We start from the raw sequence: 23913 nt of genomic DNA, 5'->3' as shown, positions 1-23913 counted from the left end.
CTCCCTGCTGGAATATTCTCTCAGTTTTACTCTCTGCTCTCAGGAATATTCTCTCAGTTTTACTCCCTGCTGGAATATTCTCTCAGTTTTACTCTCTGCTGGAATATTCTCTCAGTTTTACTCCCTGCTGGAATATTCTCTCAGTTTTACTCCCTGCTGGAATATTCTCTCAGTTTTACTCTCTGCTGGAATATTCTCTCAGTTTTACTCCCTGCTGGAATATTCTCTCAGTTTTACTCTCTGCTGGAATATTCTCTCAGTTTTACTCTCTGCTGGAATATTCTCTCAGTTTTACTCCCTGCTGGAATATTCTCTCAGTTTTACTCCCTGCTGGAATATTCTCTCAGTTTTACTCCCTGCTGGAATATTCTCTCAGTTTTACTCCCTGCTGGAATATTCTCTCAGTTTTACTCCCTGCTGGAATATTCTCTCAGTTTTACTCTCTGCTGGAATATTCTCTCAGTTTTACTCTCTGCTGGAATATTCTCTCAGTTTTACTCTCTGCTGGAATATTCTCTCAGTTTTACTCTCTGCTGGAATATTCTCTCAGTTTTACTCTCTGCTGGAATATTCTCTCAGGTTTACTCCCTGCTGGAATATTCTCTCAGTTTTACTCCCTGCTGGAATATTCTCTCAGTTTTACTCTCTGCTGGAATATTCTCTCAGTTTTACTCCCTGCTGGAATATTCTCTCAGTTTTACTCCCTGCTGCTGGTATTTTCTCTCAGTTTTACTCCCTGCTGGAATATTCTCTCAGTTTTACTCCCTGCTGGAATATTCTCTCAGTTTTACTCCCTGCTGGAATATTCTCTCAGTTTTACTCCCTGCTGGAATATTCTCTCAGTTTTACTCCCTGCTGGAATATTCTCTCAGTTTTACTCCCTGCTGGAATATTCTCTCAGTTTTACTCTCTGCTGGAATATTCTCTCAGTTTTACTCCCTGCTGGAATATTCTCTCAGTTTTACTCTCTGCTGGAATATTCTCTCAGTTTTACTCCCTGCTGGAATATTCTCTCAGTTTTACTCCCTGCTGGAATATTCTCTCAGTTTTACTCCCTGCTGGAATATTCTCTCAGTTTTACTCCCTGCTGGAATATTCTCTCAGTTTTACTCCCTGCTGGAATATTCTCTCAGTTTTACTCCCTGCTGGAATATTCTCTCAGTTTTACTCCCTGCTGGAATATTCTCTCAGTTTTACTCCCTGCTGGAATATTCTCTCAGTTTTACTCCCTGCTGGAATATTCTCTCAGTTTTACTCCCTGCTGGAATATTCTCTCAGTTTTACTCCCTGCTGGAATATTCTCTCAGTTTTACTCCCTGCTGGAATATTCTCTCAGTTTTACTCCCTGCTGGAATATTCTCTCAGTTTTACTCCCTGCTGGAATATTCTCTCAGTTTTACTCCCTGCTGGAATATTCTCTCAGTTTTACTCCCTGCTGGAATATTCTCTCAGTTTTACTCTCTGCTGGAATATTCTCTCAGTTTTACTCCCTGCTGGAATATTCTCTCAGTTTTACTCCCTGCTGGAATATTCTCTCAGTTTTACTCTCTGCTGGAATATTCTCTCAGTTTTACTCCCTGCTGGAATATTCTCTCGATTTTACTCTCTGCTGGAATATTCTCTCAGTTTTACTCTCTGCTGGAATATTCTCTCAGTTTTACTCTCTGCTGGAATATTCTCTCAGTTTTACTCTCTGCTGGAATATTCTCTCAGTTTTACTCCCTGCTGGAATATTCTCTCAGTTTTACTCCCTGCTGGAATATTCTCTCAGTTTTACTCCCTGCTGGAATATTCTCTCAGTTTTACTCCCTGCTGGAATATTCTCTCAGTTTTACTCCCTGCTGGAATATTCTCTCAGTTTTACTCCCTGCTGGAATATTCTCTCAGTTTTACTCCCTGCTGGAATATTCTCTCAGTTTTACTCTCTGCTGGAATATTCTCTCAGTTTTACTCCCTGCTGGAATATTCTCTCAGTTTTACTCTCTGCTGGAATATTCTCTCAGTTTTACTCCCTGCTGGAATATTCTCTCAGTTTTACTCTCTGCTGGAATATTCTCTCAGTTTTACTCCCTGCTGGAATATTCTCTCAGTTTTACTCTCTGCTGGAATATTCTCTCAGTTTTACTCCCTGCTGGAATATTCTCTCAGTTTTACTCCCTGCTGGAATATTCTCTCAGTTTTACTCCCTGCTGGAATATTCTCTCAGTTTTACTCCCTGCTGGAATATTCTCTCAGTTTTACTCTCTGCTGGAATATTCTCTCAGTTTTACTCCCTGCTGGAATATTCTCTCAGTTTTACTCTCTGCTGGAATATTCTCTCAGTTTTACTCTCTGCTGGAATATTCTCTCAGTTTTACTCTCTGCTGGAATATTCTCTCAGTTTTACTCCCTGCTGGAATATTCTCTCAGTTTTACTCCCTGCTGGAATATTCTCTCAGTTTTACTCCCTGCTGGAATATTCTCTCAGTTTTACTCCCTGCTGGAATATTCTCTCAGTTTTACTCCCTGCTGGAATATTCTCTCAGTTTTACTCCCTGCTGGAATATTCTCTCAGTTTTACTCCCTGCTGGAATATTCTCTCAGTTTCACTCCTGCTGGAATATTCTCTCAGTTTTACTCCCTGCTGGAATATTCTCTCAGTTTTACTCCCTGCTGCTGGAATATTCTCTCAGTTTTACTCCCTGCTGGAATATTCTCTCAGTTTTACTCCCTGCTGGAATATTCTCTCAGTTTTACTCCCTGCTGGAATATTCTCTCAGTTTTACTCCCTGCTGGAATATTCTCTCAGTTTTACTCCCTGCTGGAATATTCTCTCAGTTTTACTCCCTGCTGGAATATTCTCTCAGTTTTACTCCCTGCTGGAATATTCTCTCAGTTTTACTCCCTGCTGGAATATTCTCTCAGTTTTACTCCCTGCTGGAATATTCTCTCAGTTTTACTCCCTGCTGGAATATTCTCTCAGTTTTACTCCCTGCTGGAATATTCTCTCAGTTTTACTCCCTGCTGGAATATTCTGCTGGAATATTCTCTCAGTTTTACTCCCTGCTGGAATATTCTCTCAGTTTTACTCTCTGCTGGAATATTCTCTCAGTTTTACTCCCTGCTGGAATATTCTCTCGATTTTACTCTCTGCTGGAATATTCTCTCAGTTTTACTCTCTGCTGGAATATTCTCTCAGTTTTACTCTCTGCTGGAATATTCTCTCAGTTTTACTCCCTGCTGGAATATTCTCTCAGTTTTACTCTCTGCTGGAATATTCTCTCAGTTTTACTCCCTGCTGGAATATTCTCTCAGTTTTACTCCCTGCTGGAATATTCTCTCAGTTTTACTCCCTGCTGGAATATTCTCTCAGTTTTACTCCCTGCTGGAATATTCTCTCAGTTTTACTCCCTGCTGGAATATTCTCTCAGTTTTACTCCCTGCTGGAATATTCTCTCAGTTTTACTCCCTGCTGGAATATTCTCTCAGGTTTACTCTCCTGCTCTCAGTTTTACTCCCTGCTGGAATATTCTCTCAGTTTTACTCTCTGCTGGAATATTCTCTCAGTTTTACTACCTGCTGGAATATTCTCTCAGTTTTACTCCCTGCTGGAATATTCTCTCAGTTTTACTCCCTGCTGGAATATTCTCTCAGTTTTACTCCCTGCTGGAATATTCTCTCAGTTTTACTCTCTGCTGGAATATTCTCTCAGTTTTACTCCCTGCTGGAATATTCTCTCAGTTTTACTCCCTGCTGGAATATTCTCTCAGTTTTACTCCCTGCTGGAATATTCTCTCAGTTTTACTCCCTGCTGGAATATTCTCTCAGTTTTACTCCCTGCTGGAATATTCTCTCAGTTTTACTCCCTGCTGGAATATTCTCTCAGTTTTACTCCCTGCTGGAATATTCTCTCAGTTTTCCCTGCTGGAATATTCTCTCAGTTTTACTCCCTGCTGGAATATTCTCTCAGTTTTACTCCCTGCTGGAATATTCTCTCAGTTTTACTCCCTGCTGGAATATTCTCTCAGTTTTACTCCCTGCTGGAATATTCTCTCAGTTTTACTCCCTGCTGGAATATTCTCTCAGTTTTACTCCCTGCTGGAATATTCTCTCAGTTTTACTCCCTGCTGGAATATTCTCTCAGTTTTACTCCCTGCTGGAATATTCTCTCAGTTTTACTCCCTGCTGGAATATTCTCTCAGTTTTACTCCCTGCTGGAATATTCTCTCAGTTTTACTCCTGCTGGAATATTCTCTCAGTTTTACTCCCTGCTGGAATATTCTCTCAGTTTTACTCCCTGCTGGAATATTCTCTCAGTTTTACTCTCTGCTGGAATATTCTCTCAGTTTTACTCCCTGCTGGAATATTCTCTCAGTTTTACTCCCTGCTGGAATATTCTCTCAGTTTTACTCCCTGCTGGAATATTCTCTCAGGTTTACTCCCTGCTGGAATATTCTCTCAGTTTTACTCTCTGCTGGAATATTCTCTCAGTTTTACTCCCTGCTGGAATATTCTCTCAGTTTTACTCCCTGCTGGAATATTCTCTCAGTTTTACTCTCTGCTGGAATATTCTCTCAGTTTTACTCTCTGCTGCTGGAATATTCTCTCAGTTTTACTCTCTGCTGGAATATTCTCTCAGTTTTACTCCCTGCTGGAATATTCTCTCAGTTTTACTCCCTGCTGGAATATTCTCTCAGTTTTACTCCCTGCTGGAATATTCTCTCAGTTTTACTCTCTGCTGGAATATTCTCTCAGTTTTACTCTCTGCTGGAATATTCTCTCAGTTTTACTCCCTGCTGGAATATTCTCTCAGTTTTACTCTCTGCTGGAATATTCTCTCAGTTTTACTCCCTGCTGGAATATTCTCTCAGTTTTACTCTCTGCTGGAATATTCTCTCAGTTTTACTCCCTGCTGGAATATTCTCTCAGTTTTACTCCCTGCTGGAATATTCTCTCAGTTTTACTCTCTGCTGGAATATTCTCTCAGTTTTACTCCCTGCTGGAATATTCTCTCAGTTTTACTCCCTGCTGGAATATTCTCTCAGTTTTACTCCCTGCTGGAATATTCTCTCAGTTTTACTCCCTGCTGGAATATTCTCTCAGTTTTACTCCCTGCTGGAATATTCTCTCAGTTTTACTCCCTGCTGGAATATTCTCTCAGTTTTACTCTCTGCTGGAATATTCTCTCAGTTTTACTCCCTGCTGGAATATTCTCTCAGTTTTACTCCCTGCTGGAATATTCTCTCAGTTTTACTCCCTGCTGGAATATTCTCTCAGTTTTACTCCCTGCTGGAATATTCTCTCAGTTTTACTCCCTGCTGGAATATTCTCTCAGTTTTACTCCCTGCTGGAATATTCTCTCAGTTTTACTCCCTGCTGGAATATTCTCTCAGTTTTACTCCCTGCTGGAATATTCTCTCAGTTTTACTCCCTGCTGGAATATTCTCTCAGTTTTACTCTCTGCTGGAATATTCTCTCAGTTTTACTCCCTGCTGGAATATTCTCTCAGTTTTACTCCCTGCTGGAATATTCTCTCAGTTTTACTCTCTGCTGGAATATTCTCTCAGTTTTACTCCCTGCTGGAATATTCTCTCAGTTTTACTCCCTGCTGGAATATTCTCTCAGTTTTACTCTCTGCTGGAATATTCTCTCAGTTTTACTCCCTGCTGGAATATTCTCTCAGTTTTACTCTCTGCTGGAATATTCTCTCAGTTTTACTCCCTGCTGGAATATTCTCTCAGTTTTACTCTCTGCTGGAATATTCTCTCAGTTTTACTCCCTGCTGGAATATTCTCTCAGTTTTACTCCCTGCTGGAATATTCTCTCAGTTTTACTCCCTGCTGGAATATTCTCTCAGTTTTACTCCCTGCTGGAATATTCTCTCAGTTTTACTCCCTGCTGGAATATTCTCTCAGTTTTACTCCCTGCTGGAATATTCTCTCAGTTTTACTCCCTGCTGGAATATTCTCTCAGTTTTACTCCCTGCTGGAATATTCTCTCAGTTTTACTCTCTGCTGGAATATTCTCTCAGTTTTACTACCTGCTGGAATATTCTCTCAGTTTTACTCTCTGCTGGAATATTCTCTCAGTTTTACTCCCTGCTGGAATATTCTCTCAGTTTTACTCCCTGCTGGAATATTCTCTCAGTTTTACTCCCTGCTGGAATATTCTCTCAGTTTTACTCTCTGCTGCTGGAATATTCTCTCAGTTTTACTCCCTGCTGGAATATTCTCTCAGTTTTACTCTCTGCTGGAATATTCTCTCAGTTTTACTCCCTGCTGGAATATTCTCTCAGTTTTACTCCCTGCTGGAATATTCTCTCAGTTTTACTCTCTGCTGGACTCTCCTGCTGGAATATTCTCTCAGTTTTACTCTCTGCTGGAATATTCTCTCAGTTTTACTCTCTGCTGGAATATTCTCTCAGTTTTACTCTCTGCTGGAATATTCTCTCAGTTTTACTCCCTGCTGGAATATTCTCTCAGTTTTACTCCCTGCTGGAATATTCTCTCAGTTTTACTCTCTGCTGGAATATTCTCTCAGTTTTACTCCCTGCTGGAATATTCTCTCAGTTTTACTCCCTGCTGGAATATTCTCTCAGTTTTACTCTCTGCTGGAATATTCTCTCAGTTTTACTCCCTGCTGGAATATTCTCTCAGTTTTACTCCCTGCTGGAATATTCTCTCAGTTTTACTCTCTGCTGGAATATTCTCTCAGTTTTACTCCCTGCTGGAATATTCTCTCAGTTTTACTCCCTGCTGGAATATTCTCTCAGTTTTACTCCCTGCTGGAATATTCTCTCAGTTTTACTCCCTGCTGGAATATTCTCTCAGTTTTACTCCCTGCTGGAATATTCTCTCAGTTTTACTCTCTGCTGGAATATTCTCTCAGTTTTACTCCCTGCTGGAATATTCTCTCAGTTTTACTCTCTGCTGGAATATTCTCTCAGTTTTACTCCCTGCTGGAATATTCTCTCAGTTTTACTCCCTGCTGGAATATTCTCTCAGTTTTACTCCCTGCTGGAATATTCTCTCAGTTTTACTCTCTGCTGGAATATTCTCTCAGTTTTACTCCCTGCTGGAATATTCTCTCAGTTTTACTCCCTGCTGGAATATTCTCTCAGTTTTACTCCCTGCTGGAATATTCTCTCAGTTTTACTCCCTGCTGGAATATTCTCTCAGTTTTACTCCCTGCTGGAATATTCTCTCAGTTTTACTCCCTGCTGGAATATTCTCTCAGTTTTACTCCCTGCTGGAATATTCTCTCAGTTTTACTCCCTGCTGGAATATTCTCTCAGTTTTACTCCCTGCTGGAATATTCTCTCAGTTTTACTCCCTGCTGGAATATTCTCTCAGTTTTACTCCCTGCTGGAATATTCTCTCAGTTTTACTCCCTGCTGGAATATTCTCTCAGTTTTACTCCCTGCTGGAATATTCTCTCAGTTTTACTCCCTGCTGGAATATTCTCTCAGTTTTACTCCCTGCTGGAATATTCTCTCAGTTTTACTCCCTGCTGGAATATTCTCTCAGTTTTACTCCCTGCTGGAATATTCTCTCAGTTTTACTCCCTGCTGGAATATTCTCTCAGTTTTACTCTCTGCTGGAATATTCTCTCAGTTTTACTCCCTGCTGGAATATTCTCTCAGTTTTACTCCCTGCTGGAATATTCTCTCAGTTTTACTCCCTGCTGGAATATTCTCTCAGTTTTACTCCCTGCTGGAATATTCTCTCAGTTTTACTCCCTGCTGGAATATTCTCTCAGCTGGAATTTACTCCCTGCTGGAATATTCTCTCAGTTTTACTCCCTGCTCTCAGTTTTACTCCCTGCTGGAATATTCTCTCAGTTTTACTCCCTGCTGGAATATTCTCTCAGTTTTACTCCCTGCTGGAATATTCTCTCAGTTTTACTCCCTGCTGGAATATTCTCTCAGTTTTACTCCCTGCTGGAATATTCTCTCAGTTTTACTCCCTGCTGGAATATTCTGTTTTACTCTCTGCTGGAATATTCTCTCAGTTTTACTCCCTGCTGGAATATTCTCTCAGTTTTACTCCCTGCTGGAATATTCTCTCAGTTTTACTCCCTGCTGGAATATTCTCTCAGTTTTTCTCCCTGCTGGAATATTCTCTCAGTTTTACTCCCTGCTGGAATATTCTCTCAGTTTTACTCTCCGCTGGAATATTCTCTCAGTTTTACTCCATGCTGGAATATTCTCTCAGTTTTACTCCCTGCTGGAATATTCTCTCAGTTTTACTCCCTGCTGGAATATTCTCTCAGTTTTACTCCCTGCTGAAATATTCTCTCAGTTTTACTCCCTGCTGGAATATTCTCTCAGTTTTACTCCCTGCTGGAATATTCTCTCAGTTTTACTCTCTGCTGGAATATTCTCTCAGTTTTACTCCCTGCTGGAATATTCTCTCAGTTTTACTCCCTGCTGGAATATTCTCTCAGTTTTACTCCCTGCTGGAATATTCTCTCAGTTTTACTCCCTGCTGGAATATTCTCTCAGTTTTACTCCCTGCTGGAATATTCTCTCAGTTTTACTCCCTGCTGGAATATTCTCTCAGTTTTACTCCCTGCTGGAATATTTTCTCAGTTTTACTCCCTGCTGGAATATTCTCTCAGTTTTACTCCCTGCTGGAATATTCTCTTAGTTTTACTCCCTGCTGGAATATTCTCTCAGTTTTACTCCCTGCTGGAATATTCTCTCAGTTTTACTCTCTGCTGGAATATTCTTTCAATTTTACTCCCTGCTGGAATATTCTCTCAGTTTTACTCCCTGCTGGAATATTCTCTCAGTTTTACTCCCTGCTGGAATATTCTCTCAGTTTTACTCCCTGCTGGAATATTCTCTCAGTTTTACTCCCTGCTGGAATATTCTCTCAGTTTTACTCCCTGCTGGAATATTCTCTCAGTTTTACTCCCTGCTGGAATATTCTCTCAGTTTTACTCCCTGCTTCAATATTTTCTCAGTTTTACTCCCTGCTGGAATATTCTCTCAGTTTTACTCCCTGCTGGAATATTCTCTTAGTTTTACTCCCTGCTGGAATATTCTCTCAATTTTACTCCCTGCTGGAATATTTTCTCAGTTTTACTCTCTGCTGGAATATTCTTTCAATTTTACTCCCTGCTGGAATATTCTCTCAGTTTTACTCCCTGCTGGAATATTCTTTCAATTTTACTCCCTGCTGGCATATTCTCTCAGTTTTACTCTCTGCTGGAATATTCTCTCAGTTTTACTCCCTGCTGGAATATTCTCTCAGTTTTACTCCCTGCTGGAATATTCTCTCAGTTTTACTCCCTGCTGGAATATTCTCTCAGTTTTACTCCCTGCTGGAATATTCTCTCAGTTTTACTCCCTGCTGGAATATTCTCTCAGTTTTACTCCCTGCTGGAATATTCTCTCAGTTTTACTCCCTGCTGGAATATTCTCTCAGTTTTACTCCCTGCTGGAATATTCTCTCAGTTTTACTCTCTGCTGGAATATTCTTTCAATTTTACTCCCTGCTGGAATATTCTCTCAGTTTTACTCCCTGCTGGAATATTCTTTCAATTTTACTCTCTGCTGGAATATTCTCTCAGTTTTACTCCCTGCTGGAATATTCTCTCAGTTTTACTCCCTGCTGGAATATTCTTTCAATTTTACTCTCTGCTGGAATATTCTCTCAGTTTTACTCCCTGCTGGAATATTCTCTCAGTTTTACTCCCTGCTGGAATATTCTCTCAGTTTTACTCCCTGCTGGAATATTCTCTCAGTTTTACTCCCTGCTGGAATATTCTCTCAGTTTTCCTCCCTGCTGGAATATTCTCTCAGTTTTACTCCCTGCTGGAATATTCTCTCAGTTTTACTCCCTGCTGGAATATTCTCTCAGTTTTCCTCCCTGCTGGAATATGGAGGGTAAATCTTCAGCCTCTGGATAAGATAACTTGGTCTTGTGTGTCACATACATGGCGGCTCTAACAATACTTGTTGATACAAGTGTGTGCAAGATACATTAGATAATTATGGAGTGAAGGCAGAGTAACAGTGACCTGAAGCTTGTGATGGAACACTGATGTTGTTGTCTTAATAAATTGTCTGCCGATTCGGCTGCAAATCTAAATAAAATTTGTTAAACAACAAGATGGTCCCAATATCACAGAATAATGCTCTGAACTCTGCTCCATCGTTATGAAGCACCCTGTATATCAGCACCCTGTATATCAGCACCCTGTATATCAGCACCCTGTATATCAGCACCCTGTATATCAGCACCCTGTATATCAGCACCCTGTATATCAGCACCTGTATATCAGCACCCTGTATATCAGCACCTGTATATCAGCACCCTGTATATCAGCACCCTGTATATCAGCACCCTGTATATCAGCACCCTGTATATCAGCACCTGTATATCAGCACCCTGTATATCAGCACCCTGTATATCACCACCCTGTATATCAGCACCCTGTATATCAGCACCCTGTATATCAGCACCTGTATATCAGCACCTGTATATCAGCACCTATATATCAGCACCTGTATATCAGCACCTGTATATGAGCACCCTGTATATCAGCACCCTGTATATCAGCACCTGTATATCAGCACCTGTATATCAGCACCTGTATATCAGCACCTGTATATCAGCACCTGTATATCAGCACCCTGTATATCAGAACCCTGTATATCAGCACCTGTATATCAGCACCTGTATATCAGCACCTGTATATCAGCACCTGTATATCAGCACCTGTATATCAGCACCTGTATATCAGCACCCTGTATATCAGGACCCTGTATATCAGGACCTGTATATCAGCACCTGTATATCAGCACCTGTATATCAGCACCTGTATATCAGCACCTGTATCAGCACCCTGTATATCAGCACCCTGTATATCAGCACCCTGTATATCAGCACCCTGTATATCAGCACCTGTATATCAGCACCCTGCATATCAGCACCCTGTATATCAGCACCCTGTATATCAGCACCCTGTATATCAGCACTCTGTATATCAGCACCCTGTATATCAGCACCTGTATATCAGCACCCTGTATATCAGCACCCTGTATATCAGCACCTGTATATCAGCACCTGTATATCAGCACCCTGTATATCAGCACTCTGTATATCAGCACCTGTATATCAGCACCCTGTATATCAGCACCCTGTATATCAGCACCCTGTATATCAGCACCCTGTATATCAGCACCTGTATATCAGCACGTGTATATCAGCACCTGTATATCAGCACCTGTATATCAGCACCTGTATATCAGCACCTGTATATCAGCACCTGTATATCAGCACCCTGTATATCAGCACCCTGTGTATCAGCACCTGTATATCAGCACCTGTATATCAGCACCTGTATATCAGCACCTGTATATCAGCACCCTGTATATCAGCACCCTGTATATCAGCACCCTGTATATCAGCACCCTGTATATCAGCACCTGTATATCAGCACCCTGTATATCAGCACCCTGTATATCAGCACCTGTATATCAGCACCCTGTATATCAGCACCTGTATATCAGCACCTGTATATCAGCACCTGTATATCAGCACCTGTATATCAGCACCTGTATATCAGCACCTGTATATCAGCACCCTGTATATCAGTACCCTGTATATCAGCACCCTGTATATCAGCACCCTGTATATCAGCACCCTGTATATCAGCACCTGTATATCAGCACCCTGTATATCAGCACCCTGTATATCAGCACCTGTATATCAGCACCTGTATATCAGCACCTGTATATCAGCACCTGTATATCAGCACCCTGTATATCAGCACCCTGTACATCAGCACCTGTATATCAGCACCTGTATATCAGCACCTGTATATCAGCACCTGTATATCAGCACCTGTATCAGCAATCTGTATATCAGCACCCTGTATATCAGCACCCTGTATATCAGCACCCTGTATATCAGCACCTGTATATCAGCACCCTGCATATCAGCACCCTGTATATCAGCACCCTGTATATCAGCACCCTGTATATCAGCACCCTGTATATCAGCACCCTGTATATCAGCACCTGTATATCAGCACCCTGTATATCAGCACCCTGTATATCAGCACCTGTATATCAGCACCTGTATATCAGCACCCTGTATATCAGCACCCTGTATATCAGCACCCTGTATATTAGCACCCTGTATATCAGCACCCTGTATATCAACACCCTGTATATCAGCACCTGTATATCAGCACCTGTATATCAGCACCTGTATATCAGCACCTGTATATCAGCACCTGTATATCAGCACCCTGTATATCAGCACCCTGTATATCAGCACCTGTATATCAGCACCTGTATATCAGCACCTGTATATCAGCACCTGTATATCAGCACCTGTATATCAGCACCCTGTATATCAGCACCCTGTATATCAGCACCCTGTATATCAGCACCCTGTATATCAGCACCTGTATATCAGCACCCTGTATATCAGCACCCTGTATATCAGCACCTGTATATCAGCACCCTGTATATCAGCACCTGTATATCAGCACCTGTATATCAGCACCTGTATATCAGCACCTGTATATCAGCACATGTACATCAGCACCTGTATATCAGCACCTGTATATCAGCACCTGTATATCAGCACCCTGTATATCAGCACCCTGTATATCAGCACCTGTATATCAGCACCTGTATATCAGCACCTGTATATCAGCACCTGTATATCAGCACCTGTATATCAGCACCCTGTATATCAGCACCTGTATATCAGCACCCTGTATATCAGCACCTGTATATCAGCACCTGTATATCAGCACCTGTATATCAGCACCTGTATATCAGCACCTGTATATCAGCACCTGTATATCAGCACCTGTATATCAGCACCTGTATATCAGCACCCTGTATATCAGCACCTGTATATCAGCACCTGTATATCAGCACCTGTATATCAGCACCTGTATATCAGCACCTGTATATCAGCACCTGTATATCAGCACCTGTATATCAGCACCCTGTATATCAGCACCCTGTATATCAGCACCTGTATATCAGCACCTGTATATCAGCACCTGTATATCAGCACCCTGTATATCAGCACCCTGTATATCAGCACCTGTATATCAGCACCCTGTATATCAGCACCCTGTATATCAGCACCCTGTATATCAGCACCTGTATATCAGCACCTGTATATCAGCAGCTGTATATCAGCACCCTGTATATCAGCACCCTGTATATCAGCACCTGTATATCAGCACCTGTATATCAGCACCTGTATATCAGCACCTGTATATCAGCACCCTGTATATCAGCACCCTGTATATCAGCACCCTGTATATCAGCACCTGTATATCAGCACCCTGTATATCAGCACCCTGTATATCAGCACCTGTATATCAGAACCCTGTATATCAGCACCTGTATATCAGCACCCTGTATATCAGCACCCTGTATATCAGCACCTGTATATCAGCACCTGTATATCAGCACCCTGTATATCAGCACCTGTATATCAGCACCTGTATATCAGCACATGTATATCAGCACCTGTATATCAGCACCTGTATATCAGCACCTGTATATCAGCACCCTGTATATCAGCACCTGTATATAAGCACCCTGTATATCAGCACCTGTATATCAGCACCTGTATATCAGCACCCTGTATATCAGCACCTGTATATCAGCACCCTGTATATCAGCACCTGTATATCAGCACCTGTATATCAGCACCTGTATATCAGCACCTGTATATCAGCACCTGTATATCAGCACCTGTATATCAGCACCCAGTATATCAGCACCTGTATATCAGCACCTGTATATCAGCACCCTGTATATCAGCACCTGTATATCAGCACCCTGTATATCAGCACCCTGTATATCAGCACCCTGTATATCAGCACCTGTATATCAGCACCCTGTATATCAGCACCCTGTATATCAGCACCTGTATATCAGCACCTGTATATCAGCACCCTCTATATCAGCACCCTGTATATCAGCACCTGTATATCAGCACCCTGTATATCAGCACCCTGTATATCAGCACTTGTATATCAGCACCCTGTATATCAGCACCTTGTATATCAGCACCCTGTATATCAGCACCCTGTATATCAGCACCCTGTATATCAGAACCCTGTATATCAGCACAATGTATATCAGCACCCTGTATATCAGCACCCTGTATATCAGCACCCTGTATATCAGCACCTGTATATCAGCACCCTGTATATCAGCACCCTGTATATCAGCACTTGTATATCAGCACTGTGTATATCAGCACCTTGTATATCAGCACCCTGTATATCAGCACCCTGTATATCAGCACCCTGTATATCAGCACCCTGTATATCAGCACAATGTATATCAGCACCCTGTATATCAGCACCCTGTATATCAGCACCCTGTATATAAGCACCTGTATATCAGCACACTGTATATCAGCACCCTGTATATCAGCACCCTGTATATCAGCACCCTGTATATCAGCACCTGTATATCAGCACTTGTATATCAGCACCTGTATATCAGCACCCTGTATATCAGCACCCTGTATATCAGCACCTGTATATCAGCACCTGTATATCAGCACCTGTATATCAGCACCTGTATACCAGCACCCTGTATATCAGCACCCTGTATATCAGCACCTGTATATCAGCACCTGTATATCAGCACCTGTATATCAGCACCTGTATATCAGCACCCTGTATATCAGCACCCTGTATATCAGCACCTGTATATCAGCACCTGTATATCTGCACCTGTATATCAGCACCTGTATATCAGCACCCTGTATATCAGCACCCTGTATATCAGCACCTGTATATCAGCACCTGTATATCAGCACCTGTATATCAGCACCTGTATATCAGCACCCTGTATATCAGCACCTGTATAACAGCACCCTGTATATCAGCACCCTGTATATCAGCACCCTGTATATCAGCACCCTGTATATCAGCACCTGTATATCAGCACCTGTATATTAGCACCTGTATATCAGCACCCTGTATAGCAGCACCCTATATATCAGCACCTGTATATCAGCACCTGTATATCAGCACCTGTATATAAGCACCCTGTATATCAGCAGCTGTATATCAGCACCTGTATATCAGCACCTGTATATCAGCACCTGTATATCAGCACCTGTATATCAGCACCTGTATATCAGCACCCTGTATATCAGCACCTGTATATCAGCACTCTGTATATCAGCACCTGTATATCAGCACCCTGTATATCAGCACCTGTATATCAGCACCCTGTATATCAGCACCTGTATATCAGCACCCTGTATATCAGCACCTGTATATCAGCACCCTGTGTATCAGCACATGTATATCAGCACCTGTATATCAGCACCTGTATATCAGCACCTGTATATCAGCACCTGTATATCAGCACCCTGTATATCAGCACCTGTATATCAGCACCTGTATATCAGCACCTGTATATCAGCACCTGTATATCAGCACCTGTATATCAGCACCCTGTATATCAGCACCCTGTATATCAGCACCTGTATATCAGCACCTGTATATCAGCACCTGTATATCAGCACCTGTATATCAGCACCTGTATATCAGCACCCTGTATATCAGCACCTGTATATCAGCACCCTGTATATCAGCACCTGTATATCAGCACCCTGTATATCAGCACCTGTATATCAGCACCCTGTATATCAGCACCTGTATATCAGCACCCTGTATATCAGCACCTGTATATCAGCACCTGTATATCAGCACCTGTATATCAGCACCTGTATATCAGCACCTGTATATCAGCACCCTGTATATCAGCACCTGTATATCAGCACCCTGTATATCAGCACCCTGTATATCAGCACCTGTATATCAGCACCCTGTATATCAGCACCTGTATATCAGCACCCTGTATATCAGCACCTGTATATCAGCATCTGTATATCAGCACCCTGTATATCAGCACCTGTATAACAGCACCCTGTATATCAGCACCCTGTATATCAGCACCCTGTATATCAGCACCCTGTATATCAGCACCCTGTATATCAGCACCTGTATATCAGCACCTGTATATCAGCACCTGTATATCAGCACCCTGTATATCAGCACCTGTATATCAGCACCTGTATATCAGCACCTGTATATCAGCACCTGTATATCAGCACCTGTATATCAGCACCTGTATATCAGCACCTTGTAAATCAGCACCTGTATATCAGCACCCTGTATATCAGCACCTGTATATCAGCACCTGTATATCAGCACCTGTATATCAGCACCTGTATATCAGCACCTGTATATCAGCACCTGTATATCAGCACCCTGTATATCAGCACCTGTATATCAGCACCTGTATATCAGCACCTGTATATCAGCACCTGTATATCAGCACCCTGTATATCAGCACCCTGTATATCAGCACCCTGTATATCAGCACCTGTATATCAGCACCCTGTATATCAGCACCTGTATATCGGCACCTGTGTATCAGCACGTGTATATCAGCACCTGTATATCAGCACCTGTATATCAGCACCCTGTATATCAGCACCCTGTATATCAGCTCCTGTATATCAGCACCTGTATATCAGCACGTGTATATCAGCACCTGTATATCAGCACCTGTATATCAGCACCCTGTATATCAGCACCTGTATATCAGCACCTGTATATCAGCACCTGTATATCAGCACCTGTATATCAGCACCTGTTTATAACATTTATATATGGATTCCATCCATTATATTTACTTAACCAGTTTTTATTCTGCACTCTGCCTTACACTCTGCCTTACACTCTGCCTTGCACTCTGCCTCACACTCTGCCTTACACTCTGCCTTACACTCTGCCTTACACTCTGCCTTACACTCTGCCTCACACTCTGCCTTACTCTCTGCCTTACACTCTGCCTCACACTCTGCCTTACACTCTGCCTTACACTCTGCCTTACACTCTGCCTTACACTCTGCCTTACACTCTGCCTCACACTCTGCCTTACACTCTGCCTTACATTCTGCCTTACACTCTGCCTTACACTCTGCCTTACACTCTGCCTTACACTCTGCCTCACACTCTGCCTCACACTCTGCCTTACACTCTGCCTCACACTCTGCCTCACACTCTGCCTCACACTCTGCCTCACACTCTGCCTCACACTCTGCCTTACACTCTGCTTTACACTCTGCCTTACACCTGCCTTACACTCTGCCTCACACTCTGTCTTACACTCTGCCTAACACTCTGCCTTACACTCTGCCTTACACTCTGCCTTACATTCTGCCTCACACTCTGCCTTACACTCTGCCTCACACTCTGCCTTACACTCTGCCTTACACTCTGCCTTACACTCTGCCTTACACTCTGCCTCACACTCTGCCTCACACTCTGCCTCACACTCTGCCTTACACTCTGCCTCACACTCTGCCTCACACTCTGCCTCACACTCTGCCTCACACTCTGCCTTACACTCTGCCTTACACTCTGCCTTACACTCTGCCTCACACTTTGCCTTACACTCTGCCTCACACTCTGCCTTACACTCTGCCTTACACTCTTCCTTACACTCTGCCTCACACTCTGCCTTACACTCTGCCTCACACTGCCTTACACTCTGCCTTACACTCTGCCTCACACTCTGCCTTACACTCTGCCTCACACTCTGCCTCACACTCTGCCTTACACTCTGCCTTACACTCTGCCTTACACTTTGCCTTACACTCTGCCTCACACTCTGCCTCACACTCTGCCTTACACTCTGCCTTACACTCTGCCTCACACTCTGCCTTACACTCTGCCTCACACTCTGCCTCACACTCTGCCTTACACTCTGCCTTACACTCTGCCTTACACTCTGCCTTACACTCTGCCTCACACTCTGCCTTACACTCTGCCTTACACTCTGCCTCACACTCTGCCTCACACTCTGCCTTACACTCTGCCTTACACTCTGCCTTACACTCTGCCTTACACTCTGCCTTACACTCTGCCTCACACTCTGCCCTACACTCTGCCTCACACTCTGCCTCACACTCTGCCTTACTCTCTGCCTCACACTCTGCCTTACACTCTGCCTTACACTCTGCCTTACACTCTGCCTCACACTCTGCCTTACACTCTGCCTTACACTCTGCCTCACACTCTGCCTTACACTCTGCCTCACACTCTGCCTCACACTCTGCCTTACACTCTGCCTTACACTCTGCCTTACACTCTGCCTTACACTCTGCCTCACACTCTGCCTAACACTCTGCCTTACACTCTGCCTCACACTCTGCCTCACACTCTGCCTTACACTCTGCCTTACACTCTGCCTTACACTCTGCCTTACACTCTGCCTCACACTCTGCCTTACACTCTGCCTTACACTCTGCCTCACACTCTGCCTCACACTCTGCCTCACACTCTGCCTTACACTCTGCCTCACACTCTGCCTCACACTCTGCCTCACACTCTGCCTCACACTCTGCCTTACACTCTGCCTTACACTCTGCCTTACACTCTGCCTCACACTTTGCCTTACACTCTGCCTCACACTCTGCCTTACACTCTGCCTTACACTCTTCCTTACACTCTGCCTCACACTCTGCCTTACACTCTGCCTCACACTGCCTTACACTCTGCCTTACACTCTGCCTCACACTCTGCCTTACACTCTGCCTCACACTCTGCCTCACACTCTGCCTTACACTCTGCCTTACACTCTGCCTTACACTTTGCCTTACACTCTGCCTCACACTCTGCCTCACACTCTGCCTTACACTCTGCCTTACACTCTGCCTCACACTCTGCCTTACACTCTGCCTCACACTCTGCCTCACACTCTGCCTTACACTCTGCCTTACACTCTGCCTTACACTCTGCCTTACACTCTGCCTCACACTCTGCCTTACACTCTGCCTTACACTCTGCCTCACACTCTGCCTCACACTCTGCCTTACACTCTGCCTTACACTCTGCCTTACACTCTGCCTTACAATCTGCCTTACACTCTGCCTCACACTCTGCCCTACACTCTGCCTCACACTCTGCCTCACACTCTGCCTTACTCTCTGCCTCACACTCTGCCTTACACTCTGCCTTACACTCTGCCTTACACTCTGCCTCACACTCTGCCTTACACTCTGCCTTACACTCTGCCTCACACTCTGCCTTACACTCTGCCTCACACTCTGCCTCACACTCTGCCTTACACTCTGCCTTACACTCTGCCTTACACTCTGCCTTACACTCTGCCTCACACTCTGCCTAACACTCTGCCTTACACTCTGCCTCACACTCTGCCTCACACTCTGCCTTACACTTTGCCTTACACTCTGCCTCACACTCTGCCTCACACTCTGCCTTACACTCTGCCTTACACTCTGCCTCACACTCTGCCTCACACTCTGCCTCACACTCTGCCTTACACTCTGCCTTACACTCTGCCTTACACTCTGCCTTTCACTCTGCCTTACACTCTGCCTCACACTCTGCCTTACACTCTGCCTTACACTCTGCCTCACACTCTGCCTCACACTCTGCTTTACACTCTGCCTTACACTCTGCCTCATACTCTGCCTCACACTCTGCCTTACACTCTGCCTTACATTCTGCCTCACACTCTGCCTCACACTCTGCCTCACACTCTGCCTTACACTCTGCCTTGCACTCTGCCTCACACTCTGCCTTACACTCTGCCTCACACTCTGCCTCACACTCTGCCTTACACTCTGCCTTACACTCTGCCTTACACTCTGCCTTACACTCTGCCTCACACTCTGCCTCACACTCTGCCTCACACTCTGCCTTACACTCTGCCTTACACTCTGCCTCACACTCTGCCTTACACTCTGCCTCACACTCTGCCTCACACTTTGCCTTACACTCTGCCTTACACTCTGCCTTACACTCTGCCTCACACTCTGTCTTACACTCTGCCTCACACTCTGCCTTACACTCTGCCTCACACTCTGCCTCACACTCTGCCTTACACTCTGCCTTACACTCTGCCTCACACTCTGCCTTACACTCTGCCTTACACTCTGCCTTACACTCTGCCTCACACTCTGCCTCACACTCTGCCTTACACTCTGCCTTACACTCTGCCTTACACTCTGCCTTACACTCTGCCTTACACTCTGCCTCACACTCTGCCTCACGCTCTGCCTTACACTCTGCCTTACACTCTGCCTCACACTCTGCCTCACACTCTGCCTTACACTCTGCCACACACTCTGCCTCACACTCTGCCTTACACTCTGCCTTACACTCTGCCTTACACTCTGCCTCACACTCTGCCTTACACTCTGCCTTACACTCTGCCTCACACTCTGCCTCACACTCTGCCTTACACTCTGCCTTACACTCTGCCTTACACTCTGCCTCACACTCTGCCTCACACTCTGCCTTACACTCTGCCTCACACTCTGCCTCACACTCTGCCTTACACTCTGCCTTACACTCTGCCTTACACTCTGCCTCACACTCTGCCTCACACTCTGCCTTACACTCTGCCTTACACTCTGCCTTACACTCTGCCTTACACTCTGCCTCACACTCTGCCTTACACTCTGCCTTACACTCTGCCTCACACTCTGCCTTACACTCTGCCTCACACTCTGCCTCACACTCTGCCTTACACTCTGCCTTACACTCTGCCTTACACTCTGCCTCACACTCTGCCTTACACTCTGCCTTACACTCTGCCTCACACTCTGCCTCACACTCTGCCTTACACTTTGCCTTACACTCTGCCTCACACTCTGTCTCACACTCTGCCTTACACTCTGCCTTACACTCTGCCTTACACTCTGCCTCACACTCTGCCTCACACTCTGCCTTACACTCTGCCTTACACTCTGCCTTGCACTCTGCCTTTCACTCTGCCTTACACTCTGCCTCACACTCTGCCTTACACTCTGCCTTACACTCTGCCTCACACTCTGCCTCACACTCTGCTTTACACTCTGCCTTACACTCTGCCTCATACTCTGCCTCACACTCTGCCTTACACTCTGCCTTACATTCTGCCTCACACTCTGCCTCACACTCTGCCTCACACTCTGCCTTACACTCTGCCTTGCACTCTGCCTCACACTCTGCCTTACACTCTGCCTCACAATCTGCCTCACACTCTGCCTTACTCTCTGCCTTACACTCTGCCTTACACTCTGCCTTACACTCTGCCTCACACTCTGCCTCACACTCTGCCTCACACTCTGCCTTATACTCTGCCTTACACTCTGCCTCACACTCTGCCTTACACTCTGCCTCACACTCTGCCTCACACTTTGCCTTACACTCTGCCTTACACTCTGCCTTACACTCTGCCTCACACTCTGCCTTACACTCTGCCTCACACTCTGCCTTACACTCTGCCTCACACTCTGCCTCACACTCTGCCTTACACTCTGCCTTACACTCTGCCTCACACTCTGCCTTACACTCTGCCTTACACTCTGCCTTACACTCTGCCTCACACTCTGCCTCACACTCTGCCTTACACTCTGCCTTACACTCTGCCTTACACTCTGCCTTACACTCTGCCTTACACTCTGCCTCACACTCTGCCTCACGCTCTGCCTTACACTCTGCCTTACACTCTGCCTCACACTCTGCCTCACACTCTGCCTTACACTCTGCCACACACTCTGCCTCACACTCTGCCTTACACTCTGCCTTACACTCTGCCTTACACTCTGCCTCACACTCTGCCTTACACTCTGCCTTACACTCTGCCTTACACTCTGCCTCACACTCTGCCTCACGCTCTGCCTTACACTCTGCCTTACACTCTGCCTCACACTCTGCCTCACACTCTGCCTTACACTCTGCCACACACTCTGCCTCACACTCTGCCTTACACTCTGCCTTACACTCTGCCTTACACTCTGCCTCACACTCTGCCTTACACTCTGCCTTACACTCTGCCTCACAATCTGCCTCACACTCTGCCTTACACTCTGCCTTACACTCTGCCTTACACTCTGCCTCACACTCTGCCTCACACTCTGCCTTACACTCTGCCTCACACTCTGCCTCACACTCTGCCTTACACTCTGCCTTACACTCTGCCTTACACTCTGCCTCACACTCTGCCTCACACTCTGCCTTACACTCTGCCTTACACTCTGCCTTACACTCTGCCTTACACTCTGCCTCACACTCTGCCTTACACTCTGCCTCACACTCTGCCTCACACTCTGCCTTACACTCTGCCTCACACTCTGCCTCACACTCTGCCTTACACTCTGCCTCACACTCTGCCTTACACTCTGCCTCACACTCTGCCTTACACTCTGCCTTACACTCTGCCTTACACTCTGCCTTACACTCTGCCTTACACTCTGCCTCACACTCTGCCTTACACTCTGCCTTACACTCTGCCTCACAATCTGCCTTACACTCTGCCTTACACTCTGCCTTACACTCTGCCTCACACCATGCCTTACACTCTGCCTCACACTCTGCCTTACACTCTGCCTTACACTCTGCCTTACACTCTGCCTCACACCATGCCTTACACTCTGCCTCACAATCTGCCTCACACTCTGCCTTACACTCTGCCTCACAATCTGCCTCACACCCTGCCTTACACTCTGTCTCACAATCTGCCTCACATTTTGCCTTACACTCTGCCTTACACTCTGCCTCACACCATGCCTTACACTCTGCCTCACAATCTGCCTCACACTCTGCCTTACACTCTGCCTCACAATCTGCCTCACACTCTGCCTTACACTCTGCCTTACACTCTGCCTCACACCATGCCTTACACTCTGTCTCACAATCTGCCTCACACTCTGCCTTACACTCTGCCTCACAATCTGCCTCACACTCTGCCTTACACTCTGCCTCACACTCTGCCTCACACTGCTTTACACTCTGCCTTACACTCTGCCTCACACTCTGCCTTACACTCTGCCTTACACTCTGCCTCACACTCTGCCTCACACTCTGCCTTACACTCTGCCTTACACTCTGCCTCACACTCTGCCTCACACTCTGCCTTACACCATGCCTTACACTCTGCCTCACACTCTGCCTTACACTCTGCCTCACACTCTGCCTTACACTCTGCCTTACACTCTGCCTCACACTCTGCCTTACACTCTGCCTCACACTCTGCCTCACACTCTGCCTCACACTGCCTTACACTCTGCCTTACACTCTGCCTCACACTCTGCCTTACACTCTGCCTTACACTCTGCCTCACACTCTGCCTCACACTCTGCCTCACACCCAACCTCACACTCTGCCTCACACTCGGCCTCACACCCAACCTCACTCTCTGTCTTACACTCTGCCTCACACTCTGCCTTACACTCTGCCTTACACTCAGCCTCACACTCAGCCTCACACTCTGCCTTACACTCTGCTTCACACTCTGCCTTACACTCTGCCTCACACTCTGCCTCACACATCTCCCTCACACTCAGCCTCACACTCCTCCCTCACACTCAGCCTCACACTCTGCCTTACACTCAGCCTCACATTCTGCCTTACACTCAGCCTCCCACTCAGCCTCACACACTTCCCTCACACTCAGCCTCACACACTTCCCTCACACTCAGCCTCACACTCAGCCTCGCACACCTCCCTCCCGCTCATCCTCACACTCTGCCTTACACTCAGCCTGTCACTCAGCCTCACACACTTCCCTCACACTCAGCCTCACTCTCAGCCTCGCACACCTCCCTCACACTCAGCCTCACACACCTCCCTCACACTCATCCTCACACTGTGCCTTACACTTAGCCTCACATTCTGCCTTACACTCAGCCTCTTAGCCTCACACACTTCCCTCACACTCAGCCTCACACTCAGCCTCACACACCTCCCTCACACTCAGCCTCACACACCTCCCTCACACTCAGCCTCACACACCTCCCTCACACTCAGCCTCACACACTTCCCTCACACTCAGCCTAACACTCAGCCTCACACACCTCCCTCACACTCAGCCTCACACACTTCCCTCACACTCAGCCT

Source organism: Cherax quadricarinatus, chromosome 39 (assembly GCF_038502225.1).
Source record: "Cherax quadricarinatus isolate ZL_2023a chromosome 39, ASM3850222v1, whole genome shotgun sequence".
Classification (NCBI taxonomy): domain Eukaryota; kingdom Metazoa; phylum Arthropoda; class Malacostraca; order Decapoda; family Parastacidae; genus Cherax; species Cherax quadricarinatus.
This window is presented reverse-complemented; position numbering follows the sequence as displayed.